General features: G+C 33.0%; 1 long non-coding RNA gene across 2 annotated transcripts; it reads right to left on the bottom strand.

Moving 5' to 3' along the window:
* Positions 1-302: 302 nt before the first annotated feature.
* LOC134857184 (uncharacterized) lies at positions 303-1,814 on the bottom strand. Of its 2 annotated transcripts, none has more exons than XR_010164880.1 (3): positions 1,717-1,814; positions 826-1,082; positions 303-578 (listed from the first exon to the last, which is right to left on the bottom strand). It is a non-coding gene; the product is annotated as an uncharacterized LOC134857184 (long non-coding RNA). The 2 variants fall into 2 exon arrangements; XR_010164881.1 differs by having other exon boundaries at positions 1,747-1,798.
* Positions 1,815-7,075: the final 5,261 nt, after the last annotated feature.

Here is a 7,075-nt window from a genome sequence, read left to right as displayed (position 1 = left end):
TAAGTCGCCCCGTATTCTTAGTTCGTGCCGCTTAAGTCTTTTCCTAAGTTGAGCCGTCAGTCTTTTCGTAAGTTACGCTGTTGAAGGGATTTTTTTTAATCGTGCCGTCCGTTTTTTCTAAAGTTGTGTCGCTAAAAACTTTTCCTAAGTTACGCCGTCAGTATTTTCGTGAGTCGCGCCGCTAAAGTATTTTCCTAGGTTGCGCCGCTTAAGTCTTTTCTTAAATCCCGCCGTCAGTAGTTTCTGAAGTCGCGCCGTCAGTCGAGTCAAATGAGAAAAAAATCAAATATATTGAACTGAATAGATGATCATCACCGATTGAGTTTGTTTAGTCAGTTTGCAGACATATCCGTTTTCAAAAGATTCTTTCAAACTCTCGACATCCACAGAGACATCCGGCCTTCTGACAGATCGCATGAATGGTGCAGAACTGAGAGAAGGGACTGGTATATAAACTGGTTCTGTATTTACATTTGTAAGCACAATGCTCGTTTGATTGACACTTTGTTATAATATACCAGGACCAGATAGACTTGAGAAATCCCCACCTCTCTTTTGTACGCCTTCTGTGTGCATGTCTGAAATCACACAGTTTGTTAAGAGTTATTTAAAGTAATCATAAAACTTGCTAGCAATTTAGATTTCTTAGTAATTTATTATTATTATTCAATAGCAAAGAACTGTAACAGAAATATTGCTTATTCTTCTAAGGTGTGAAGTTTTACAGGCAACGCGCATTGATAATTATTATGGGATCAGCCAGTTTTTTACGTTTTCTTTTTATGATCCGCCGGGGTAAGAAATGTTTTGTAGATCCGAACTTACCGTAAAAATTTCCTTGCAACTGGATTAGTAATCTCGTGCTCCTTTCGCTCAAGCGCTTTGTGTTTTATCTCAACCACTCTGTCGTAGTACTCCCGCAGTCGGTGTTTTGGAATTGTTTGTCGGATTCTATTCCTGGTTTCATTAATCGGTTTCCTGAACCCAACATTGGTTGCGTGAACCCAGGTATGAATGATGCATGATAAAAACAAGAAAAACAAAAACAACGGATTTATTTTCATCTTTAAATAATTAACTTACTTTTTCAACTTACCGGGTTGACGTCCATAAAAGAAAAATGCTTACCATACAATTTCATATATGGCGACTATGGAAAAAATGCTTATCATACAATTTCATATACGGCGACTATGGAAAAAATGCTTATCATACAATTTCATATATCGTGACTATGGAAAAAATGCTTATCATACAATTTCATATATGGCGACTATGGAAAAAATGTTTATCATACAATTTCATATATGGCGACTATGGAAAAAATGTTTATCACACAATTTCATATATGGCGACTATGGAAAAAATGCTCATCATACAATTTCATATATGGCGACTATAGAAAAAACGCTTGTCATACAATTTCATATATGGCGACTATGGAAAAAATGCTTATCATACAATTTTGATACAAAATTTTAAAAATATTTTATTTTTTAAAAAATGAATTTTTTTTGTTAAAAATTGTATAATTTCAAGCTTTTTATTTAATTCCATACCATGTAAAAAATTGCATATCATAATATTCCATAGTATGAAAAAAATGCTTATCATGCTATATTCATAGTACTTTTTTTGGTCTATGAAATAGTATGAAATAGTATGATAGCATTTTTTTCATACTATGAAATGGTATGATAAGCTTTTTTTGTCAACCCGGGTTCATATTGTTATTATGTTAGTAACTATAAGATTCATTCGACTGGCGGTACTGGTGTTTTAATTGACATTTCAGAGGAAAACACCAACTGAACTAATATCAAAATATTTATACGAGAAATCAATAATGCCATTTTTGTAGTCTTTACCTCATCAACAAATACACCATAAAGACTAAACTCGGATCAAATTCATACTTTTCTCCCCAAAAGGCCAATTTGAGATCCGACCTCTAATTTGCTTTGTTGGTTTAAAATTGCTCAATGTTGCGTGCAATGTAATCATATCTGTTTTGCAGAAAGCTTTAAGTTTCAGCCCAACTAACCTCCTCCTCGCGAGTTAAGGAAAGGATAATCAGTTGTTCAAAAATGAGAAAATTTATTTTTCAAAAAATAAGTTTTATTTTCTTTAAAAAATGAATACGAAAAACTAAGATTGATAGATCAACCGAGTGCGTACTGAATCTGTCTTATAAAAGTTTTCATAATTTATCTTAAATCAATATCTTTTTAATCAGCATTTCGAAGAAAAATATGAAAATGTAGACGCTCATGGCTTTTTAAATCAAGTCCTGGTAAAACTTTTGAATAAATTTTTTTGACCAACTTTTGAAGATTTTTTTTTCACTCTGATACAAGTTGATGTTTTTAGTTCATAGCCAAACAGTTATTTAGGCTAAGATAAATGTCTGTATCAATATGGAATTTAGAAAATTGTCAGTTTGAGTAGTTTGGAATAATAAAAGCTAGCTCAAAATCCAGTTTCTTAAAAACCGAGTAGCTTTGGCGACAAAATAATTTCAGGGCAAAATCTCAATTTGAAAGATTTTTAAGTTCATTTTTATCATTAAATGGCTTAGATTTGCATACTGGCGGGCAAGCTTTTCAAGAACACATTTCTGCTCAAAAAATGCTTTTCTGCTCAATGACAAGCATTCGGAATTGAAATAATTAACTCAGATGAAGCCTTCATCCCAATCCGCGAACACAAAAAAAACGTTCAAAAATGAAAGCTTTAATTAATGAGTTACTAAAAATTTGAAGTAAAATAAGAGTGGTTGAATACAATTCGAGCACTAAAAATGAAATCTACTGTTCGTAAATGGAGCTTTAGATCGATAACTGAAATAATTAATTGATGTTAATAGGCTGTAACTTAAGGAAACTTCATATTTGTGGATGCATCAAATGCAGAATTTAGATGATTTTGTAAAGTTAAGAAAAACTCAACAATGAGAAAACCAAAAAAAAAAACTCGGCCAAAAAATATCGATATTTGATGGCTGTTTCAATTTAAGCTCAAAATTGTTTTTATCAGAAGTGATTCTAATTTCAAAACACACCATCATTACCAAGCAGAAATGTGCTCTGGATACGCGCACCAATTGGTGTGTGTAAGTCACTGGAAGCCAGAGACAAATTGTATGTGAATACAGCTTACAAAACTTCCGTAGATTCCGCGGAGATTTACCTTGAAACATAAATTTTGTCGGCACTTCAGTTGTGTCGCGGACTCCGCAACAAGCAAAAAAGCAAATTGGACTAAATTCCACGTATGTAGGAAGATTCAGAAAATTGTAAGCGGGCTCAGCGAGTATAAAGGGAATCTGCAAAATGTAAAATATCGAAGTAATGAATAGATAATTGCTTATGTATTTCGCAAATTGTTCTGAATTCCGCAATTTTTGTTCTTAATTCCGCAAAATGAGTCGACTAGGCTAATTAGACCAGCTCACAATTCACAAAATACACAGTTTGACCTCGTGATGATACAAAGATTATGAAATCATACAGAATTTTTTGGCTCAAACGGCAAAAACGTCTAATGGTTCTCAAAATATAAACTATAAGGCATTTCAGACATTTTTTGAAAAAATAAGACGACCACAGCGTCGAAAAATGAGCGGATGCATGAGTTGACGAGACTCGATAAATGTTCGGAGCATGGTCGATTACGGTCATTCAGGGCCATTATAAGAAGCAACTGGCGTCGATACAAGAGAAGAACGGGCTCGATACATGAGTCGAGCACATTTCGTACTTCAATCAACAAAAGTTGATACACGAGTCAAACACAGTCAATTAAAATCAACCAGGGTCGACAAAGGTCGACAAAATTTGAGCATGGTCAAAGAAAGCCTACCAAATTTGCTAAAGTCAACAGCGGTGATAGATTAGCTTAAAGTTGGCATCAAAATTTGTTTTGGTTAAACATTAAAAATAAAAAACTTGCCCTATTCAAATAAAAAATGCTCAAATAAAAAAATTATCCTATTCTATTAATAGAAAATTTCAAAAAATTATATTAATTCAAGATTAAAAAAAATTCCGCTGTACAGCAAAACTTTGTGAAGGTTATTGTAAGTTTAAAATGACTCAGTGATCCCGCCCGGAATGCAAAGTCTTAGATGTATTTTTTTTTGAAAAAACAGAGTTTGTTACTTGCCCCTAATAAGTTGGGAAATAATTGCAAGGTTTCGCGTGGTAACGATCATAAGTGAAGCTAATCTAACGATAAAGTTTTTTTTGCCTAGTTCTTTTCTAAAAAGTTTTCGCTGCCAATTTCCAGAAAACAAAACATTTTGAAAAGTGCTGAGGGTGTCCTCTCCCAATTTTTTTAAGACAGGAAATTATTGTATAACTAGCGGGTTTTGCAGCCGAAAACCTAAAAATTGATTTTCCAAAGTCGGCAGATATTGCTGTTCGCTATACCGGTAGCACAGAAGTTGCCACTCACCATTATAGCTGGAAAATGTCTGAAAAAAACTCTGTCGGAGTTCGGAGTTTTTTTTGCCACATTTGAACTTTAAGCAGGAATGATTGTTTTATTAGAATGAAATAGTTTTAGCTGTTCTAAGATATGCATTGAAAACTGTCAAAATAATTATTTCTGTGAAATTGCAACATTTTCGACGAAAAATAAACTGAGTTATTGATTTTTGAAACTTAGTTATGGCAAAAAATGGGTTAATAAAAGCAAGTAATATAACTTTGGATTAGTTATTGCGGGTGGGAAGAATGCTATTAAAAAATTTACAACTGTTAAAATTCAAACTCTTTTGAATTTTTTGAAATTTTTATTTTTGAGTTTTATAGTTTTTAGACAAAAACATGTCTACCGACACTTGAAAATTTCTGAACCATTTGAAAAGTTTGTCGATAATAAAAATTATGCTTAACAAGTCTGAAACTAATTGAAAACTGAAAGCCTGACTCAAATGATTCTGTTGCTGACCTTCTATAATTCTCCAAAGCCTGATTCATGAAATGGCGTGGATGTTTTTGACTGTTTTTGACAAAATCAAGAATACCCTTTTCTCGTTTAGTAAGCTCATCTTTGTTGAAGCGATAGGGTCTGTCTCTCATAAGATCTTCCAGTGTCCGTTTTTTGCCTATCGTTTTATCAAATATTATGAAAATCAAGAAAATAAGTATGGTTTGAATAGCTCGCATATTGAATCGAAGTTATATTTTGAATATAATTGGAAAGTTTGGGTCAATATTAATTTATATAAACAATATCGTTACCTTGGAATGTTTGGAAGATTTGGGTAAAGAAATTCAAACTGCAAAACAGTTTCTTGGATGAAACTATCAAGCAAAACAAAGAAATCATTGGTATTTTACCAGCAGAACCATTTCTCATTTAATAAAAAAAATGTCGTCGAAAAATTTTCTATATGATCAGTGATTTTCAAAAACATGCAATATGCAATCACATTTTTTAAAACAATTAACGCCAAATAAACATTTAGAATATCTTAAAAAACAAAGTTGTATCATGACAAAACCTTGCGTTTTCTGACTCTTATTAAATTTTTCGGAAGTAGTATTTGGCAGTTATTTGGAAATCATTTTTGAGCAACAATTGTGATTTTTAAAAAGTATTCATTTACACTTGTCGCGATATCATTTACCACTTGATAAATTATGAGTATCCTTGGCGCAGTATTTGGATCAAAACACCGAATAGTTTTTATATAAGCAAATTCGAATTTCATTTAACTCCCGTTGCTATTCAAAACAAATATTTTCAAATTAAACTCATTGAGAGGATAGAAAAGGCGTGGATTACATTAGTGGTTTCCATAATATTAGCTCAATTTTATGGCAGTTAAAATCCTCATATATGGTGTTAATGAATAGGATGGTAAGAAGTGGTTGGTTCGACGACCTCTAATGTTGTTGATAACACTAAAAATTCACTCGTTGAGCAACTTGTTGTTAAACTGAAAAAAGCTCCACAGAACTCAACTTTTCTACGTAGGTGCCCGGAATAATACAAACGTGAACGTGTTCATCTTATTTGTACGAATTAAGTATGTAAAATCTCGAACAAAAAATAACCAATTTTGATATGGTATACTACAAATTTCGGCGGGACTGCAAACTCTGCGGAAGACTTTGAAGGCGTTTACCTTAAGTATTAGCAGAATATTCAAATCGGGCCGATGCAAAGAATGAAATGTTTTTTTTTTAAATAAGCAGAATTTTTCAGTAGTACGTTCAGGGCTTCTAGTTAGCATCAATATTTTTGATGATCTGAACTCTATCAGAACTAGAATATCTATATCATATTCAGATCCTGGAGAATAGCCCACAGCTTGTGTACGGATAGATATTCTAGTTCTGATACAACGCAGATCAGAACTACTGACGCTAACTAGGAGCACTGAACGTACTACTGAAAAAACTATGCTTATTTAAAAAAAGGTACTTCATTTTTTTTGCATCGAGCCGGTTTGAATACACGTAACACTGGACTTCCCGATTTTTTACATTATAATCAGGGACCTACTTATTTCACCCTAGTATGGGAGAAAAGCTCAAATTTGTGTATAGATATAAATTAGATCTACACACAAGCTTTGAGCTATTCTCCCGGATTAGGGTGAGTAAGCTAGGTCCATGAGTACAACGTATTCAAAAAGGAGGTGCCATGTTAAGACGTATTCAAATCGGGGCCGATGCAAAGAATGAAAAATCTTTTTTAAATAAGCAGAATTTTTTCAGTAGTATGTTTAAGGCGTCTAAATAGCGTCAATAATTTTGATCTGAGTTGTATCAGAGCTAGAAAATCTCTATCTATAAACAAACTGCAGGCTATTCTCCCGGACTTAGGTCATGAAAGTATTACACTTAGACAATTTTATCACTTAATGTTTCGGCCAAACTCGGTTGAATTTTAGTATGTTTCGACGGACGGAGTTTGAAGTTTGTTTTTAGTTTCTACAATACTGTCTCGAGTAAGAATCTTCACTCAAGCACTGATATTGAGTCCAAATTTGAAACTCGAAACGTGATTTGACTGTCTCATCTAAAATTTTTAGATAAGCGGCCATTCGCATTTTTAGTGA

The sequence above is a fragment of the Symsagittifera roscoffensis genome, chromosome 1, assembly GCF_963678635.1.
Source record: "Symsagittifera roscoffensis chromosome 1, txSymRosc1.1, whole genome shotgun sequence".
NCBI classification, from domain to species: Eukaryota; Metazoa; Xenacoelomorpha; order Acoela; family Convolutidae; genus Symsagittifera; species Symsagittifera roscoffensis.
This window is presented reverse-complemented; position numbering and strand designations above follow the sequence as displayed.